General features: G+C 38.9%; 1 long non-coding RNA gene across 1 annotated transcript in view; it reads right to left on the bottom strand.

Moving 5' to 3' along the window:
- Positions 1 to 19,851, bottom strand: part of LOC140639804 (uncharacterized) — a 66,339-nt gene extending 46,488 nt beyond the window's left edge. The window contains exons 1-2 of the long non-coding RNA XR_012036449.1: positions 19,720 to 19,851; positions 19,204 to 19,291 (exon numbers count right to left, since the gene is read on the bottom strand). This is a non-coding gene — a long non-coding RNA (uncharacterized lncRNA). The remainder of the gene's footprint in view (positions 1 to 19,203; positions 19,292 to 19,719) is intronic.
- Between the last annotated feature and the right edge of the window lie 2,110 nt (positions 19,852 to 21,961).

Raw genomic sequence — 21,961 nt, 5'->3', positions numbered from 1 at the left:
TACAAATTAGAATATTTTAGCTAGCTAAAACTCCTCATCCAGTAGACATGGACCCTGTGATGCAACAGAGTTGAGAGAAGATATTAATATTTTCTAAAATATTAATATTTGGTGAAGCTAAGAAATAAACGGTAATTAAGAAACAGGGATGAGCATGCAAAATACTGAAACTGGATCACTTTCTTATACCATACACAAAAATAAACTCAAAAGGGTTTCAAGGTGAGACCTAAAATCATAAAAATCCTGAAAGAGAGCACAGGCAGTAATTTCTCTGACATTGGCCATAGTAATATTTTTCTAGATATATCTCCCAAAACAATGGAAACAAAGGCAAAAATAAATTATTGGGACATTAAAATAAAGTTTCCAATTTGGAACAAGATGGATGGAGCTAGAAAGTATAATGCTAAGTGAAATGAGTCAGAGAAAGACAAATACCATATGATTTCACTCTTATGTAGAATTAAAGAAATAAAACAAGCAGAGGAAAACAGAGAGAGAGAGAGAGAGAAACAAAGAGAAGCTAATAAACACTATTTTTAAAAAATATTTTATTTTATTTATTTTTTAGAGATTTTATTTATTTATTCATGAGAATACACAGAAAGATGAGAGAGAGAGAGAGAGAGAGAGAGAGAGAGAGAGAGACAGAGACACAGGCAGAGGGAGAAGCAGGCTGAGAGCCCGATGTGGGACTCGATCCCAGGTCTCCAGGATCACGCCCTGGGCTGAAGGCGGCTCTAAACCGCTGAGCCACCCGGGCTGCCCCTAAAAAACACTCTTAACTGTTGAGAACAAACTGTTACCAAAGGGGGGTGGGGGATGAGTGAAATAGGTGATGCGGACTAAGAAGTGCACTTGTGATGAGCACTGGGTATTGTATGAAAGTGCTGAATCAGTATATTGTACACCTGAAACTAATATAACATTGTATGTTAACTATACTGGAATTAAAATACAAATTTTTAAAAAGTAGTGTAAAAAAATTAAAAGCTGTAAAAAAATAAAAATAAGAAACTATTGCACAGGAGTGCCTGGATGGCTCAGTTGGTGGAGCATGCTATTCTTAATTTCAGGGTCATGAGTTCGAGCCCCACATTGGGTGTGGAGATTACTTAACAGAAAAAAGCTTCTGCACAGCAAAGGAAACAATCAGCAAAACCAAAAGAAAACCTACTGAATGGGAGAAGATACTTGCAAGTTATATATCTGAGAAGAGGTTAATATCCAAAATATATAAAGAACTTATACAGCTCAACACACACACAGAAACCAATCTGATGAAAAAGTGGGCAGAGAACCTGAATAAACATTTTGCCAAAGACATAGATATGGCCAACAGACACATGAAGATATGCTCAAGATCACTCATTATCAGGGAAGTGTAAATCAAAGCACAATATCACCTCACATCTGTCAAAATGGCTAAAATAAAAAAAACACAAGAAACAACAACAATTAACAAGGATGTAGAGAAAAAGGAACCCTCATGCACTGTTGGTGAGAATGCAAACTGTAGCCATGTGGAAAACAGCATGGAGGTTCCTCAAAAAAATTAAAAACACAACTACCCTATGATCCAATAATTCCACTACTGTATATTTACCCAAAGAATACAAAAACACTGATTTGAAAAGACATATGCATCCTTATGTTTATTGCAGGATTATTTACAATAGCCAAAGTATGGAAGTAATCCAAGTGTTCGATTAATGAATAGATAAAGAAGATGTAGTACGTAGAAAAAATGGAATAGTACTCAGCCATAAAAAAGAAAGAGGGCAGCCTGGGTGGATTAGCAGTTTAGCGCTGCCTTCAGCCCAGGGCAGGATCCTGGAGACCCGGGATCAAGTCTTGCATCGGGCTCCCTGCATGGAGCCTGCTTCTCCCTCTGCCTGTGTCTCTGTCTCTGTCTCTCTCTCTTTCTCTCTCTGTGTCTCTCATGAATAAATAAATAAAATCTTAAAAAAAAGAAGATATCTTGCCATTTGCAACAACATGGATGCATCTAGAGGGTATAATGCTACATGAATTAAGTCAGTCAGAGAAAGACAAATACCATATGATTTCACTCATATGTGGAATTTAAGAAACAAAACAAAGATAAAAAGAAACGAACAAAAAACCCAGAGTTGTAATTACAAAGAACAAACTGGTGGTCACCAGAGGGGAGGTCAGAGGGGAGGATGGGTGAAATAGGTGAAGCAAATTAAGAATATACTTATTGTGATAAACACTGCATAACATGTAGAATTGCAAAAAAAAAAAAAAAAAAAAAAACATGTAGAATTGCCGAATCACTATATTATATACCTGAAACTAATATAACACTGTATGGTAATTATACTGCAATTTTAAAAAAAGGAAGAAATCACAGTATGCTTTGGTGCTCTCTTGTTATTCGTCTTGATGTGAGTCAAATGTTTATATACTTAAATCATGACTTGGTTTATAGCAAGACTAGGACCAATGTTTTACTTTATAAAGTTATTTGAGGATCCCTGGGTGGCGCAGCGGTTTGGCGCCTGCCTTTGGCCCAGGGCGCGATCCTGGAGACCCAGGATCGAATCCCACGTCAGGCTCCCGGTGCATGGAGCCTGCTTCTCCCTCTGCCTGTGTCTCTGCCTCTCTCTCTCTCTCTCTGTGACTATCATAAATAAATAAAAATTAAAAAAAAAAGTTTAAAAATCAGATTTCAGGTCTTATTTAAAAAAATAATAAAGTTATTTGATTCAAGGAAATTAAAGCTTTTACTTATTCTTTTTTTTTTTAAAGCTTTTATTTTGAACAGAGATGTATCCACTAAGTGGCCACTAGCTAACTGTGGAGATGAATAATGGGCCCTTTCTCACAACTCCTTGGTGACCTGTTGTAACCTTCACTATCCAGATTTGATCAGTGATGTGGTCATTCCAAGATGGCAGGAAGTTTGAATTGCCTGAATGGACATACTGATCTGTCACACAGTAGGGCAGCAGAAGAAAGTTTTGTTCACACCTAAGGGTGACATAATTGTGTATGTCAAGAAGCCTAACTTATCTGCACAGCACCTGATAATTAACAATCCTTACTAATGGGAAGGTGCAGGCCTAGGGGGATCATGATGGAAAATCCTTTTAAAAAGCCAATTTGACCTTGGCCAAAACTTGCAGTGTGTTCCATCTCAGATGATTCAAAGCTCATTTTAATAGGCTTGAAAATCTGAAAATAAATGATTTTGAAGTGATGATATAAATTATGTATGAGTATCAATTGAATATTCAACTATAATGAGTTTATAGAATACAAGAGAGTATTTCTTTTGAGATGCTGCAATACTGCTATTGTTAGATTCAGAGCCCAGCTGATTGCTTATAGGGAGCCTTTGTGCAAATTTGAAAAAGGCACCCCCTCTGGGTGATGCGGCCTTGTGGGTACATGATTTGGCAAGCAGAGCCTGGGCTGAATCTTAGTTCCTTTTTGTCCCATTGGTTGGGTGCTTTTGTGCAATGCACAAACTGCACTTCCTTAAGTGGCAGCTCCAATTGCTATTTGAAATGCGTGCCAGCAGAAAGGATTTAAAGCCTTGAAGTGCTTATGTTGGTTTTTAGAGAGTACATTTGAAATATACAAAAGTGATGGTTCCTTCTCCTAACCCAATGCAGAATTTATCAGCAAGAGATAAAGAGTCCATCCAGTAAGCTCTAAAATGCCATGAAAGCAGGTGAAGCCTCCATGACAGAGAATGGCAGGTATGTTCCTCGAAGAAGCATAGCTAGTAGGCCTCACTCTCCAAGCCAGAGGCAAATAACCTAACACCCAGGAAATTTAGATTTCCAGGACCAGAATTGTCTTATTTGCCCACTGCTGCACTGATGCTGGAAGGGAAAGCTATGTTGTGTCGGTGTGGAGCTAAAACCCTTTACATCCATTTACTTGGACTGAAATGTAGAGGTGGTGAGTGTTAGTAATAAAAAGTATATGGGCTTGATTGTTCATTTTTCTTTGTGGAACCATTGCCTTGTGATACCATGGCAGTGAGAACAAAACCATGGGTATCTGAAATTGAGTTTCCAGTTCTGGGACAAAATGGAGTAGACACACATCTCCCTACTCCTCCATCTACATACACCTAAAGGCCCTGGACATTGCATATAAAGAAGATTTTAACAGGTTAGAGAAGCCAGGCCTGCTACGGATGGATCTCAAGACCCAGGAAGCATGGTGACAAGGGTTTTCCTGTTTGATTCATGTAGCCTAAACTGGGTACTAGGGAAGCCATTAGACACAGACAAAAAACAACAACAACAACAAAAAACCCAAGACAATTCAGCTTTCTCTAGCTACGGGACAAAGAAAGGGCAGCCTGGCAAAACAGGTAACTTTGAGACAATAACTGCTCTACTCCAGCCAAATACCATGGGAAAAAAATGTGAACACAAAGCCTAGACTTTTACCCATGCCCAAATTTATCAAGGTACTTCTCTGCCCCCCCCATCTAGATAGTGTCAAGAAGTCCATCTGGGGAGTCAGAACTGTTACCCACACCTGGTAATAATGAGATTACCCCAACCTCTGCCACAGGTTGTTAGTAAAGGCCATGAGGGAAGCTGGAATTTCATCTCCACCCAGTCAGTGGTAATAAGGCCCCCCCTCCCTGGCAAGGTGGTATCAGAGAGGGCTGAGTGGGAGGCTAGGACTTTTTTTTTTTTTTTTTTTAAATCACATTCCAGTGGTAACTAAGCTTCCTAACCCTCTGCAGTGTTGGCAGAGGCATAGTGGGGATCCTGCACTCCCATCTCCACTCAGCAACAGTGAGATGCTCTTCTGCTTCCCATCTCAAGTTTCAATGGAGGCCAAGTGGGGAAGCTGAATTTCCACACCACTTGGTAGTAGTAAAAGCATCACCACCTTTCCTCCACTCCTGTAGTATCATAGGACACTTGCTAAAAACAGAAGATGAGCTAGAATCTCATAACATAATAGTAAAATGTCCAAGATACGGGGCACCTGGGTGGTACAATTGGTTGAGCAACCAACTCTTGGTTTTGGTTCAGGTTGTGATCTCAGGGTTTGAGATCAAGCCCCAAGCTGGGCTCTGTGCTGAGCTCAGAGTTTGCTTGAGATTCTCTCTCCCTCTGCTCCTCCTACTCATGTTCTCTCTCTAAAACAAATAAATCTAAAAAAAAAAAAAAAAGTCCAAGATACAATTGAAAATCACTTATATCAACAACCAAAAAAATTTTAACTTAAATGAGAAGAGATAATCAATAGACACCATAACAAGATTATAAGATGTTGGAATTACCTGACAAGGATTTAAAAACAGCTATCAGGGGATCCCTGGTAGCTCGGTGGTTTAGCGCCTGCCTTTGGCCCAGGGTGTGATCCTGGAGTCCTGGGATTGGGTCCCGCATTGGGCTGCCTGCATGAAGCCTGCTTCTCCCTCTGCCTGTGTCTCTGCCTTTCTCTGTCTGTGCCTCTCATGAATAAATAAATAAATCTTAAAAAAAAAATAAAAACAGCTGTCATAAAAAAATGCTGGGATGCCTGGGTGGCTTAGCGGTTGTCTGTCTTTGTATCAGGGCATGATCCTGGAGTCCCAGGATCAAGTCCCACATCGGGCTCCCTGCATGGAGCCTGCTCTGTCTGTGTCTCTGCCTCTCTCTGTGTCTCTCGTGAATAAATAAAATCTTTAAAAAAATTTTTTTTATTATTTTTAAAAAATATTTTATTTATTTATGAGTGACAATGAGAGAGAGACAGAGACACAGGCAGAGGGAGAAGCAGGCTCCATGCAAGGAGCCCGATGTGGGACTCGATCCCGGATTCTGAGATCATGCCCTGAGCCAAAGGCAGATGCTCAACCGCTGAGCCACCCAGGTGTCCTGAATAAATAAAATCTTAAAAAAAAAATGCTTTGACAGGGACATCTGGGTGGCATAATCAGTTAAGCATCCAACTCTTGATTTTGGCTCAGGTCATGATCTCAGCATCGTACAATTGAGACCCGTGTTGGGTTCCTTGCTTTCCAGGAATCTGCTTAAGACTCACTCTCTCCCCAGCTCACACTCACTGTCTTTCTCTCTAAAAATAAATAAATACTTCTTTAAAAAAATACTTTGACAAGCAATTATGACCACAAATACAACATGCCATTTGTTGCATCTCTGGGCAAATTGAGTCTATTATCAGCTTTAGTCTGATATTCTCAGATATTAGAGCTTTGGTTGGGTGTTCGGATTCTTTGGGTAATGTTCTTTAATTTTTTCCTCCTAAACCACAGAAATAAACTCCTTTTTATGTGACACTTCTGAGTATCTAGAATACTGTTAAATACTTTCGACCAGCAGCCTGGTGAACAGTTAAAAAAGTCAAATAAATCTTTGTATATACGTTGTAATACTTCATCCCTCTCTTTTCCAGCCAGTCTTAATGGCCCAACCAGAAACTCTCTGAATAAGAACATACCCGTTTGCTATCCTTCTCTCCCCTAGGAATCAAAACCATCCTCTCTACATATCTGTTTCTTCTTTTTTTCCCTCTTAATTCTTCTTGTATCCAAATGAGTTTTGCCATTTAGCATTTCCTTGATGTTTTCCTCTTATGATCCTTGCCCTCATTTGATCATAGGAATTGTAAGAACAGGCTGTAATCCTCAGGATATATTGAAAAGGTTCAGTTCATTTCTCATTTTGTTCACAAGAGGTTAATCTGGGAGTCTTTAGTCCCTTCCAAGACAGTGTGACCTGAATCTGCTAGGGTCTGTAGCAAACAGTTTGAATTTGATGTTGTTTTTGGCATCTTCTTTAGAATCTCTTCATTCTCTGAAGTTGTGTCTAAAAATGCTAAGGCTTGGGCATGAGTAATTGTGTTTGAGTTAAAAATATGGTGTAATCTAATGTCATATTGGACATGAAGGTGAAAAGGGAACGTCCTTGCATGCCCTCTTTATTCACCAACAAAATTAATGTTTGGCAATAGAAGAAAATATATTCTCTTAGCATTGTGCCTATCAGACGCCTCTTAAAACATACATTTTGGGTACGTGTGTATGTAAATTTCAGTCGGCTAATTTAAGTAAACAAAATCTGCTTAGCCTCCCCCTCCCCCAATACAGTTGTGTCTGAGCATGCTGGACCCTGTTTAACCTCATGACATATCAACAAATTAGCTTTTTTTTTTTTTTTTTAGGAGTGATATGATCTAAACTACAATAAAAAAAAATAATCTCTATATCCAATGAGGGGCTCAAATGCATGACCCTGAGATCAAGAGTCACATGCTCTTCCAACTGAGCCAGCCCCCAGTCAGTTATTTCTTGATACAAAAGATTTCCTTTTTCACCATGAGGTAATAAGTATGGATTATGTGGTGGTCACTGTTTTTATTATCCAAGTTAGAATGATAAAACACCATGGGAAAATTATCTTTTGTTTGGTTAGGAGAGAAAATTTTGAATAGGATTGAAGTGAAGAGCAAGAGAGGGAAAAGAAGGGAGAAGGGAAAGATAAGGGGTAAAATTAGAGGTTAAAGATGAAATATATGGTTTTTTATGTATTTAAAGGAGAAGGTGGAAAGAAAACAGCTATAGAGAATAATAGAGAAGCTAAAAGTTCCTTGATACAAACTATCTTTAGCAACAAAAATCTGGTGGTGAAAAAGCACCAATGGATCCTCCTTAACATGCATCTGAAATGGCTAAACATTTCAGATGCAAAACATATCAATATAGTGCATGTAGTGCAAAGGAGAAAACATTTAAGGGACTATCTGCAACATAATTTGTATAAACTCCATTTCCTCTTACTTCCTCTGCAATCATAATATAAGCTAGATTCTACAGCCACTTCTATGCATTTCTAAAACAGAGTGATTCAGGGCAAAAGCTTATTATTATTATTATTATTATTATTATTATTATGTTATTTTAAAAGATTTTATTTCTTTATTCTAGAGAGAGGCAGAGACATAGGCAGAGGGAGAAGCAGGCTCCCTGCAGGGAGCCTGACACAGTACTCAATCCCAGGACTCCAGGATCACACCCTGGGCCGAAGGCAGGCGCTAAACCACCGAGCCACCCATGCATCCCCAAAAGCTTATTATTATTATTATTTTAAAGATTTTACTTATTTCTAAAGTTTATTTACATATTTTTAGAAGATTTTAAGTAATCTTTAATTTTAAATAATCTAAAAGATTATTTGACAGAGAGAGAGAGAGCGAGCAGGGAGCCTGATGTGGAGCTCCAACCCAGGACACTGGGATCATGATCTGAGCCTATGCATAGCAGATGCTTAACCGACTGAGCCACCCAGGTGCCCCTATTTATTTTATTTTTTTAGTAATCTCTACACCCTGAGATCAAAAGTTGCATGCTCTACTGACTGAGGCAGCCAGATGCCCCGTTTATCTTACAGATCTGCATTTTCTTGGATGATTTACAGGGGAGATTTAATTATTTTCTTGTGCACTCTAACTATGAACATTTAAGGAGAGATTCAATCTTCTCTGGATTACCTTCACTTTTTTCTATGTATGATTATAGCAAATGATGAAACAGTTTTTTTCCTGCTTTCCTGTGGTATTAGATGGTATGTACTCATGGTACACAGTATCAGCCTCAGATAAGTGGTGTGAGAAGAAAAAAATCATATGGCTTATTTATATCTATATAGCTTTGATTTTGTGTTTTCCTTTAAATTTTTGAACATATTTACAATAACTGTTTTACAGTTCTTGTTAGCTAAATCCAACATTTCTCTTATTTTTTTATTTTTTACTTCTTTTTTTTCTTCTTTTTTTTTCTTTTCTCATTTTTCAAAAAGGTTTTATTTATTTATTCATGAGAGACACAGAGAGAGAGTGAATGGCACAGACACAGGCAGAGGGAGAAGCAGGCTCCATGCAGGGAGCCCGATGCAGACTCGATCCTGGAACTCCAGGATCATGCCCTGTGCCAAAGGCAGGCACTAAACCACTGAGCCACCCAGGGATCCTCCATTTCTCTTATTTTTTATCTATGATCTTTCTCCAGGTTATGGAACAGAATTTGCTTCCCACCCCCCCCCCCCAACGTTTAGGAGTTTTTTTTGTTTTTGTTTTTTTTTTAAAGATTTTATTTATTTATTCATGAGAGACACAGAGAAAGAGAGAAGCACCGACACAGGCAGAGGGAGAAGCAGGCTCCATGCAGGGAGCCCAACGTGGGACTCGATTCCAGGTCTCCAGGATCAGGCCCTGGGTTGAAGGTGGCGCTAAACCGCTGAGCCACCAGGGCTGCCCCAGGAATTTTTTTATTGGATGCTAGACACTGTAAAAGTCATGTTGTTGAATGTTGAGATTTTGTTGTTCTCTTTTAAAAAGTGTTGAAATTGGTTTTGGCAGGCACTTCCTTTAAACTGCAGATCACCTTGATTCTGTTGAGGCTTGCTTTGAAGTTTTGCTATCATGGGTGTATTGTTGCCTTTATTCTAGGGCCAATTAGCCCTAATACTAAGGTATGACTCTTCTCAGATCTCTTTTGATGACCTCAAATGTTCAAATAAGTCGCTATGACCCAGATGGATGGAATTCAAATGTCCTTAAATCATGTATGAAAAGTCTTTGGTCCTTTTTTTTTTTTTTTTTGGCCTGGCTTTATAGAATTTCACTCCATGCATACATAGAGAAATATTCAGAAGGGACCAAGAACACCCTTGTAAAAAATTTCTGCGTATGCAGCTCTTCCCTTATACTCTTCTGCCCTGCAAATTCCAGCCACCTCAACCTCATCATACTAGAATTTGTTTCCTCATCTTATAGAAATTAGCATGCTCCATGAGTTTCCTCTTCCTTTATTGCAGTTTAAAAATTGCTCCCGGCGAGGAGCCTGCTTCTCCTTCTGCTATGTCTCTGCCTCTGTGTCTCTCATGAATAAATAAATAAAATCTTTAAAATAAATAAATAAATAAATAAATAAATAAATAAATAAATAAATAAATAAATTGTTTCCAGTAGGGTTCCTGGATTTAGCAAAAATTCAATATTGCATTTTTATATACTTATACAAAAAATTATTCATTATGTATCTGAAATTCAAATTTAACTAGATAGGATAGCTGCCCTACCTAGAATTCTTTAGGGGAGTCATTAAGAAACAGTAAAAAAATGTGTCTCTTCTACTCATCCTGGGGTATCCTACATAGTTACTCATTACTCATGTGAAAAAGAGCTCTACCATAGTTCAAGATGTCTTATTTGAGATTATTTTATTTGAAATCTTCTTACTTAAAATCATTATTTCTCTTCTGTTTTATGGGCTTTGAATTTATCACAGTTTCAGCTGTTCTGTACAATGTTAACCTATCTCTTTGGGAAGTCACAAGAATCCTGTAAGGTGAATTCTGGGCACTTTACACATTGCCTACTGTTAGAAAGAGCATTTCCAAAATATCCTCAAAAGTAATGAGATGTTGTGCAGGCATCTTCATACAAGAGAGTTCATTTTATTTACATAGATTATCACAACAATAAATCATTTCTTGGGAAATTCAAAGAGATAGTGTTCATAAAACAATAGTTACATGGCATGGTAAAAAGAACCTGTGCTTGTGAAGATGAGAGGGCAACTAATATTTATTAAGTATCTACTCCATGCCAAGTGTTTTATATTCAGTGGTGTGCTGGAGCCAGTCTGTGCCAGCTCGTCTGTGCTTGTGAGAGGCAATTGTTAAGTTTTCAGGAATGTTGCCAGCCATTTTTTAAACTGTTGGAAGCTTGAAATTGACAACAGGAGGAATATTTATACAATGAAAATTATCAAATGCCACAAATCATGGTTCCTCCATCAATTCTAAGAGCTGATTGTTAGGCATTTACCAGCACATCACTGTCATCACATTTTTCATATTATTTTATCCTCCAACAACTGCATGAGGTATTTATTAGAATGCACAGTTTAAAGATGGCAAGAAACCAATTACGTAAGCAACATGTCCACATCTTCCTAGAGAACAAGAAACAAAACCAATTCTGTGTAATTCTATGTCCTTTCTGCTTACATCTCTACATCTTTGAGTCAGGAAGTTTTTTTTTTTTTTTTTTTTAAAGATTTTTATTTATTTATTTATTCATGAGAGACAGAGGCAGAGACACAGGAAGAGGGAGAAGCAAGGCTCCATACAGGAGCCCAATGTGGGACTCGATTCCTGGTCTCCAGGATCACACCCTGGGCCGAAGGCGGCGCTAAACCACTGAGCCACCTGGGCTGCCGGAGCCAGGAGACTTGAACTATTGCCTTAACCTTGACTGTATGTTCTTGCACCAACACCTGACCACTATGGATCAGCATTTATTTATCTGTAAAGTTGGAAGCAATATACTACTCAATAGACAAAGTCTCTTTTGGATGTAATAGTCTCTGTTGTTTACTAATTCTTCCTCAGTCCAACTGTGGCAGAAATGCTAAAAACAAATACCTTCCAAATAGTTGTTAGAAAAAGGAATCTGGGGCAGCTCTGGTGGCTCAGCGGTTTAGCGCCTCCTTCAGCCCAGGGCCTGATCCTGGAGACCCGGGATCGAGTCCCACATCGGGCTCCCTGCATGGAGCCTGCTTTCTCCTCTGCCTGTGTCTCTGCCTCTCTTTCTGTGTCTCTCATGAATAAATAAATAAAATCTTTAAAAAAAAAAAAAAAAAAGAAAAGAAAAAGGAATTTGTACCAGCAGGGGCTTCATGGGACTCAAGGCTATTATTACACTACCAGGTTTTTCTTTTTTCTCTAATGTCCACCATCAAGGTGACATTAACAGAGAAAATGCATGCAGCCGGTTGATTTATTAAAAATCTGACAGGGCAGGGATGCCTGGTGGCTCAGTGGTTGATTGAAGAAATAAATAAAATCGTAAAAAAAAAAATTCTGACAAGGCAAAGTAGCTTTGTGTAAATTAGCTGTTTAGTTTTCTCAGTCTTTTTTTTTTTTTAACATTTTTATTTATTTATTCATGAGAGACACACAGAGAGAGGCAGAGACACAGACAGAGGGAGAAGCAGGCTCCATGCAGCGAGCCTGATGTGGGACTCAATCCCGTGTCTCCAGGACCAGGCCCCGGGCTGAAGGCAGCGCTAAGCTGCTGAGCCACCCGGGCTGCCCCAGTTTTCTCAGTCTTTGACTAAAAGTTATCTACCAGGACCCTCCGGTCCAGAAGGATGAACAAGTCTTTGTGTCATTGATGGGCTTATCACTGAGGACAACTATGTAGATCTTTGTTTTCAAAGGATACATTAAGGAAAAAAATAAAGAGGACTTCAAATGTACAAGAGAATTATTCCATTTTAGAAGGTATATTCAATTTATATATAAAATTTTTTAAAAAGATTTTTATCTGATAGAGTGCATAAGTAGGAGGCATGGGAGAGGGAGAAGCTGGCTTTCCGCTGAGTAGGGAGCCTAATGCAGGGGGGGTCCTGGGATCATGATCTGAGCTGAAGGCAGACACTTAACTGACTAAGCCACCCAGGTGCACCAAGATGGATATATTCCTAAACACTGGGAGAAGAATTTCCGGTTTATAAGGTTCAGAAGACTCAGTTTATGGGTTGCACACGGGAAAGATTGCAGGGATGCCTATAGGGACCAGGCACTAAGTCCCTTGGCTGTAGGGCTCCAACAAAGTTTCTAATAATGGGGCCCTACTAGATTCAAGGCTCTAGAACAACCACTAACCTTCGAATGGACCAAGAAATGATTTCTGAAGCAGACATAGACTGAGAATTAGGGCTTACTTATTTAGCTTAGGAAAGAGGAGTGGGTTCTGAAGAGTATTATTTTAGTGATTGGGCTTTACACCAAGTTTAATCTACTTGTTAAAAAAATATCTACTTGTTATGAAGAAATGCATACCTGTTATATACAACTAGCTATAATTCATAATATCCAATATTATCAGCAAAGAGATTCCATAATTTTTTAAAAAGATTCTATGTATTTATTCATGAGAGACACGAGAAAGGCAGAGACATAAGCAGAGGGAGGAGGCTCCAATGCAGGGAGCCCGGCGTGGGACTCGATCCCATGTCTCCAGGATCATGACCTGAGCCGAAGGCGGCACTAAACCGCTGAGCTACCAGGGCTGCCTGAGATTTCATAATTATACCTATGTAGCAGAGTGGAGAAATATGATGATCTTAATGCTGGTATCATGATTCTTCTTAGGGGGTATTTCAGTTGGGGCCTTCAAAGAAGCAGGTAGAATTATATGTGCAATAGATTTACTGGGGAGAAGCAGGATGGTGGCCATGGAAGTCGGAATCCGCTAAGGAGTGTGTAACAACTCACCAGCAGAATCAAAAAAAAAAAAAAAAAAAAAGAAAAAAAAAGAAAAAGAAAGATTTACTGGGGAGAGGCACCTGGATGGCTCAGTGGTTGAGCATCTGCCTCAGGTCATGATTCTGGGGGCCCTGCTCCTCCCACTGCTTATGTCTCTGCCTCTCTCTGTGTGTCTCTCACAAATAATGAAAATCTTTTTATAAAAAAGATTTACTATGTTAAAAGATATGAAGCAGAGAAGGGAGGGATAGATGAGGAGGACCATCAGGTTATGATGAAGATCTGAAAAATATGCAGGATAAGCAGTAGAATTCTGAAAAAGTCTTGGCCAGGTCAATGGGGAGTCCTTGAGCAAAGTTCTAGGGACTCGTATGGAGAAGTCCTATGTCAGGCAAGAATGACCACTCCAGAATGTTCACTGCATGGAGTCTTGGCTGGGGGCAGCTTGGGAAAGCACAGCCTCTTTGTGAATGCCACAGTGAGACAAAGGTTTATCATCTGTTAGCTACCTGTGGTCTATATGCTCCTGCAGCACATTCTCTTGCAGGGAGTTCAAAGGGGTGCCTGCCATGTTTCAGAAAATTATGTGTTTAAAAGCACGCTGTGATGCTGCTGTGCGGTAGAAGGTGATACCCTGAGGAATGAGCTTACTGAGAAAAAGGCAGTAAAAGAGTGCTAAAATTTTCACCTTGATAGGATTAGAAATTTTGGCGAATGATTCAAGAATAAAGGACACACAGGCTTAACATGGCAGAAAAATGGCTAAAGGCCCTTTACAAAGAGGGGTATCTAATATTCAGAATTATTTTTTTTAAGGTCTAAATCCCCTGCCACTCCAAACCTTAAATAAAATATGACATATGTACAATTGCCTCATGGGATTGTCACACAGCTAAGAAGATAGTTTGAATCTAGATAATTCTTTTTTTTTTAAAAAAAGATTTTACTTATTTGAGAGAGAATGAGTGAATGCAAGAGCAAGAGAGTGAGAGTGAGAGTGAGAGAGAGAGAGAGAGACCATAAGCAGAGGGACAACAGAGGAAGAGGGCAAAAGACTCCCCACTGAGCATGGAGGCCGACATAGGGCTTGAAACCAGGACTCTAGGATCAAGATCAAGACCTGAGCCAAAGGCAGACACTTGACTGAGCCACCCAGGTGCCCCTAAATCTGGATAATTCTTGATCCAAAATCTCCCTTCTATCCACTGTGCTACTTTTCCACTGTTCCTTCTATGTAACTTGATTTAGTGATTAGCTTCCATAATTCAGTGACTCTAGGAGTTACAAATGTTTTAAGCTATGGGCAGTATTTTCCTAGGGATTCCCAGAAGTAGAAGTAGACCCCAAGACAACAATTTCAGGACAAATAGTCTACTTGGAGAGTGAAAGAGATTTAGGAGGGTAATGGAGAGGTGAAATGGGAGAAAAGCCAGCCAATACAGTTTATGAAATTGAGCCAACGAGGACAATGAGTGACTAGAGCTTACCTTCTTAACCCCTCTGGGGAAACTGGAGACTGTGTAGGACATATGACTCTGAGTTATCCCACCTAGGAGGTAAGGAATCTGGGGTGTAAGCTCACCAGTTTTTGGTTAAAGGCTGCTCCTACTGAATGTTATTCTGTTATATTTCCAGCTGGCTGGCCAGCAAAACTGGCTCATATAGCAAGAGAAAGCTCTCAAGGAAAGAAATACAAGTGCTGGCAGGGGGTAACTGTGCCTGGGTGTGTGAATGAGGAAATGTGAGGCCGCAAAAGCACCTCACTGGAGGTATCAATGAAATATTTTATATACAGTCATCATACTCATTTTTTCCTAATGAAAAATAATAATCATTAGAATTAAATTTAGTATTATAATTTTAAGATTCCTTTCATATATATCATCTCATTGGATTATCAAATGGTCCTTTGATATAAGCAGCATTCTGCAGATGAAAAGGATGTACATTTTATCTCCTCTATGAAGACCTCATAAATTTAAATTTATAAATTTCTTTTCTCATGCCAAGTTGATAAGTTCCAGTTTTCTTTATATTGGGAATTTGCAGAACAGTTTTGGTGGGGCAGGCATGGAGGTAGGAAAATTTAAGAGGTGGGAGTAATGAACATTTTTGGGCCTCAATCTAAAAAACCTTTTTCTCAGAACTATATGACCTAAACAGCATATTAGAACTTCATTAAAAATAAACACAGTAAGGATCTTGGGGTCCTGGGAACGAGCCTACTCAGTGGGGAGCCTGGTTCTCCTTCTCCCTTGGTCTCTCCCCCACCCTCACTTGTACTCTCGCTCACTCTCTCTCATGAATAAATAAAAATCTTAAAAAAATGAAACAAATATTAGTTATAATCAGAAAAGACAAACCATGTGTAGATGAAATTTAAGCCAATTACATTTTCTCATTTATACACATTTTATGTCATCTTATGTAATAGAAGAAACATTTTTTTCATTAAGTGGTTTATTTATTTTTTAAAAAGATTTTATTTATTTGAGTGAGAGAAACAGAGATAGCGACAGAGAGCACAAGCCTGGACAAGAGGAGAATTAGGCCTCCCGATGAGCAGGAAGCTTGATGCAGGTCTCTAACCCAGGACCCTGGGATCATGAACCCAGACAAAGGCAGATGTCCAACTGACTGAGCCACTCAAGCACCCCACATTAAGTGGTTTAAATCAAAGTGTTCCTCTTTACCCCTTTTTTACGTCTGGCATGATGAGCTTATTTCAGTGAAGCTGCCGCGGTAAGTACTGGGAGAACCCTAGGACAGTTGGAGGCCAATTTTGTATTTACTAGCTTGTGTTTCAAGGTGGCTAAATGAATGGTAACTCTGCCTGCCCAACTATTTTCATGGGATTATCTCTTCTGGGCTGAATTGCTGTTTTTAAGAATGTTTTCATTGATGGCTGGGTAAAGCAAAGGAGTGACTGCTGTCAACACATTATAATGAGAAAGTTAAAAAAAAAGTTATGACAAGAACTTGGTCAAGTTATAGCTTCTTGTAGGCCACATTTTTGTTTTAAAAGGGAAATCTGGTTTTATGTTAAGAAAGGATTATATTTTCAAATCCTTGATAAAAAGGATGAAATCTTATTGTTTATTAACATGTTAGTAGTTAAAAGTTAAAAGTTAAACATTGGGGTACCTGGGTGGCTCAGTAACCGTTAGGTGTCTGCCTTTGGCTCAGGTCATGGTCCCTGTGTCCTGGGATCAAGCCCTGAATGGGGCTCCCTACCCTGCACGGTGGTGGTGTAGGGGGTGGGAGAGGTGTGGGGGGTGGTGGTGTGGTGTGTGAGGGGGTGAGTGGGCCTGCTTCTCCCTCTCCTGCTGCTTCCTCTGCTTGTGCTTTTCTCTGTCAAATGAATAAATAAAATCTTTAAAAAAAAGCTAAACATCAACTCCCTTATAAATTAAATTTGAATCATTCTTATATCAATGGAGAATAACTGTGATTGAAAAAATGCATTCAGGATTTTATTTATTTTTTAAAGATTATATTTATTTATTCATGAGAGACACAGAGAGAGAGAGGGAGGCAGAGACACAGGCAGAGGGAAAAGCAGGCTCCATGCAGGGAGCCCGACAAGGGACTCAATCCCAGGTCTCCAGGATCATGCCCTGGGCTGAAGGCGGTGCTAAACCACTGAGCCACCAGGACTGCCCTGCATTCAGGATTTTAAAATTTCGTTTTAGTAAAAATGAACACTAAGGATTTTTTTTTTAACACTAAGGATTTAAAGACCAAATCCTTCCCAAGATTTCCTTGAGAATTTCATTTCAGCTGTCCCAGAGTTATATGCTTGTCCTGCCTCCTGAATTTCCAGTTTAACTCTCAAAACTACGAACACAAAGGCAGTATGTTTAGTGACAATAGGACACATTTGGAGCCAAAGTGTCACGGGAGCAAGGCAGAGTTGGACCAGACAAAAGGTGCATTTGCTCTCATTTGCTATGGTTCATCCAGCTGTTGCTGCCTTCTGGGTCTGACCAACATTTTAAGGCATGTCAGATAGGAGCTTCTGGTTGCTTTAGATTCTCCTATCATCTAAATATCGCCAAAGCAAGAAATGGGCCAGAATTTACCACATAATTTCACGGACTCAAGTTCTCTGCAAATTTGCTAGTAAAATGGCACATTGTCAAGAATAAAAATTCTTGAAGAATTATCTAATAGTAATTCATGGCTTGACCTTCATTTCTATACACAGACCCACCTTCAGAACACAAACCCCTTACATTATTATATTTCTTTAGAGTACTGAAAATATTCCCACTTAGTATTATCATTTGATTATTATGGTAAATCTCTAATGTCAACAGAATAGATATTATCAATATTAACTTTTAACTGAAAGTGAAATTCTGGCTCCAAGACATTAATTAGTAGGTCTAACATTTTAAAGCTACGTACCTCCCATCAACACTGGTACTGTTAATTCTCTAATAATTTAAAGATACACAAGGAAAATATGAAGTCACAGCTTTGAATTATGAGGAAAAGTCCTATCCTTTTGCAACATGTTTTCCCCTTAATATTAATTTAAGCATCAGGAAGCATTCAGTTACCAAGGTAAGAATAAAGATACATGAAGAAAGAGACACATTCTCTGCCCTTCAATCTAACAGATAAATTAGCGTTATATTAATAGTGTCCTGGAGGACATATCTGTAATGTGAAAAGCCTGCTTTTTTTCTGGGGGGGGGGGGTCTTCTTTCTTTACAATGCTCTGTAAGACACTGTTCAGAGAACTCCCTAAAACTGGTAGAATTAGAAGTACACAGTTCAATATCTCTTATGTCTCATTTGATCTTCTTGGAATGGGGCTTCAAGTAGATGTTTTCTGGAAAATAATGGGAAGGCCCTGAAAGACTTGGTGCAGCCACTAGCTTTTGTTAGGCTTTCTTATGGAAAGAAGAAAGCCTTTTATATTACTGTAATCATTGTTATTTGCGTATTTCTCTCCAGTTCTACAAAAATGCAGAGACCAAATGCAAAGAAAATAAAGACTTATTGATTGCTGAAAAGTCAAGACTAACTCTTAGTCATACTCCCATCATTATGGCCTGTTTCTAGCATTTAAAAACATTACTACACAATTTATTCATATTTAAATTATTAACCCAGTCTTTTAAAATTTTTAAAAAGTATCTTTTTGAGCTCCAGGTATCTCATGAATTGTAAAATACTCCTTAATTGATAGGATGTTTGGTCTGTATTTGCATCTACCCTGCCTTTCTCTTATTTGTGGATATTTATTTGGAAGGATTTATTAGTCTTAGAGCATACTGCATTATGTACTCCTATTCTGTTTCTGATATGGATTAACCCGTTCCTTCATTTTCAAGGTCACTTAAATTCTATTCCATATTCCTTGATGTTTGCAATTGCATTCCTATTTTTCTTCATGACTCTAAAGAGGGCACTTTCAAATCCATCATCTTGGTCAATGATGGTTATTAGTGCTATGCTCAGGGCTAATTGTACATACTACTACTTAATATGTTCCCTTGTAAGTTTCTCAGATTGGTGCTAAGTTATTTAATTAATTAATTAATTAATTGATTAATTAATTTTTAAAACTTATTCATTCATGAGGGTCACAGAGAGAGAGAGAGAGCCAGAGACACAGGCAGAGGGAGAAGCAGGCTCCATGCAGGGAGCCCAACATGGGACCCGATCCTGGGTCTCCAGAATCAGGCCCTGGACCTAAGGCAGTGTTAAATTGCTCAGCCCACATTGCTAAGTCATTTAGAAGCCACTGTTTCAACATTGGCAACATCGGAAATTGTATGTTGTTCTGTTTTTCGAAAATTCCAGACTTTTCCAGAGAAGCAAACTCTTAGCAGCCTGCCTTAGAAATCCAGATCTTATAGACAGAATTCAGTCTCTTGGACAGGCAGTGACTAATGCTTACCTCTGGGTGGGGTAGCCTTGGTCTTGGTGGACTGTAGCTCATAGCATGGTCTTTCAGGGCTTCAAAGTGGAGCCATGTCGCTCTTAACCTAGACAGTTTAAGCAGTTCAGTTATATCTGGTTTCCTAGATAATTGGAGTAGAATCAGAGAGAAGTCAGAGCAGAGGAAATAAGCTCACAGAAGCAAGTAGTGGCAATCAACAGGGTGAAAGGCCAACAGAGAAAACCAGAAAGCAAACACTGGAACTTGAAAAGCAAAGCAGATTGAGGCCCACTAATTAAGAGCAGATGACTAATTTTGTAATTGTACAGCCCTTGAACTGGGACTACCAGGAGAGAAACATGAAAATGTTGAAAAACAGCAAAAGAAATCCCAGATTTATTGAAAAACAATAATCTCCATATCCAGGAAGCCAATGAAGAGACCCACAGATAGACGGAGTAAAAATGGCTGAAAGTCAAAGATAAAGAAAATATTTTGGAAAAAAAAGCTGGAGAAAAATAAAACATCACTTACGAGGAAGCCCAGTAAGAGCAATGGTTGACTTCTCAGCAGGAACAACTGAAGCTAGAAAGCAGTGGGAAAACATTCAAAGTCTCAAACAAAAAAAATTAAAACTGTGAACCAATAATCTGATATTCAGCAAAGGTATCTTTTTTTTTTTTTTTTTTTTTTTTTTTTTTTTAATTTTTTACTTATTTATGATAGGCACACAGTGAGAGAGAGAGAGAGGCAGAGACACAGGCAGAGGGAGAAGCAGGCTCCATGCACCGGAAGCCCGACGTGGGATTCGATCCCGGGTCTCCAGGATCGCGCCCTGGGCCAAAGGCAGGCGCCAAACCGCTGCGCCACCCAGGGATCCCCAGCAAAGGTATCTTTTAAAAATGAAGGTGAAATAGACTTCCCTAGGTAAACAGAAACTGAAAGAATTTGTTGCCAGTCAATTCATTTTACAAGAGATTTTCTAGTAAGTTCTTCAGATGGAAAACAGGTCATCTCAGTTACACAAATCCATGACCAAAGAACATTGTTAAACTTATACATGCATATTTTCTCATTTCTTTTCTTAAATGAGTTAAAAGCAATTTCATAAAATATGTACATACAACTGATCCATATACAACATGGGGGTTGGGGCACCACCCCCCTATACAAACACCCATGTATAATTTTAGACTCCCCCGAAACGTAATAGGCTGCTATTGACCAGAGCCTTACCAAATAACAGAAACAGTTGATTACCATGTATTTTGTATGCTATATTTACTATATGCTGTATATTTACAATAAAGCAAGCTAGAAACAAAAATGTTAAGAAAAGCATAAGGAAAATAAATTAATGGTACTATCCTGTACTCATTGCAAAAATCTGCATATAAATGGACTTCTACAGGGCAGCCCCGGTGGCGCAGTGGTTTGGCACAGCCTGCAGCCTGGGGTGTGATCCTGAAGACCAAGGATCGAGAGTCCCACATCGGGCTCCCTGCATGGAGCCTGCTTCTCCCTCTGTCTGTGTCTCTGTGTCTATGAATAAATAAATAAATTTTTTTTAAAAATTAAAAAAAATAAAAGTCTTAAAAAATAAATAAATGGACTTCTACAGTTGATACTTCTGTTGTTCAAGGGTCAACTATAACCTATTACTGAGCCTATAACATATAGAAGTGATATATATATATATATATATAAAATTCCCAACAGCATAAATGGAGTTAATGTGAGCAAAGCTATAACAACAACCTGAGGAAATGACCACACATGGTAAAGTAATAACTGCTAACAGTGCATTGTTAGATTTCTAACACTAACAGATGTAGTACGTGGGGATTGCCTAGAAAATACTTGTTAAACTTGGGACTCCATGAGATAAAGTTTTAGATATTTTTATACAATTTGTTACATTCCCTACCAAAACCACCCTCTCCCACCTCCCAAAAAACCACACAAAAAACTCATCATCTGAATACAAGGAATCCTTTTTTTTGGCTCTTATTTGGGGCTCTTACAGCCATGCTAAAAACTTATTTGGAGTTACTTCTCCTTGGTTTATCCTGGGATTTTGATTTCAGAAGCCCAGACTTAGAAAAAAGAAAAAGAAAAGCCAATTTCTGACAGTGAACAAGCTTTTCTTTTTTTCCCTCTTCTTTTTTCTTTTCTTTTCTTCTTTAATCACAAAAAATAACAGCAACGTGGAGGATGTCTAAGAAAAGGGAAAAAAAACTCACCTATAATCCTGTTACCTTAACATTATCATTCTCTTATTCCATAGGCATTCACATTTTATGGAGTTATAACAATTTGTATTTTCGTTCTTCAAATGGGATTACATTAGATATCTTAGCAACTTTAAGCACCATTTTCAATAGCATTATATGTATTCAGGGACATATAAGCTACTTTCTTGTGTCTCTCTCCCACCTGCCCAATCTATTTTCTGATGGTGGATTAAGAAGGCCTGGAGCTGGGCTGCCTGGGTGGCTCAGTCAGTTGGGGATCTGTCTTCAGCTCAGGACATGATCCTGGAGTCTTGGGATTAAGCTCCACATTGGGATCCCTGTTCAGTGGGGAGTCTGCCTCTCCCTGACCCTCATCATGCTCTCACTCCCAAAATAAATACATAAATAAAAATACTGTTTTTTTAAAAATATGAGAGAGAACAAGCAAGAGAAAGAGCACAAACAGGAGGGAGGGGCAGAGGTAGAGGGAGCAGCAGGCTCCTGGCTGAGTAGGGAGCCTAATGTGGGGCTCAATCCCAGGA

The sequence above is a fragment of the Canis lupus genome, chromosome 1 (genome assembly GCF_048164855.1).
Source record: "Canis lupus baileyi chromosome 1, mCanLup2.hap1, whole genome shotgun sequence".
NCBI lineage: Eukaryota > Metazoa > Chordata > Mammalia > Carnivora > Canidae > Canis > Canis lupus.
Note: the sequence above shows the minus strand (reverse complement) of the source record. Positions and strands in the feature narration are given on the sequence as shown.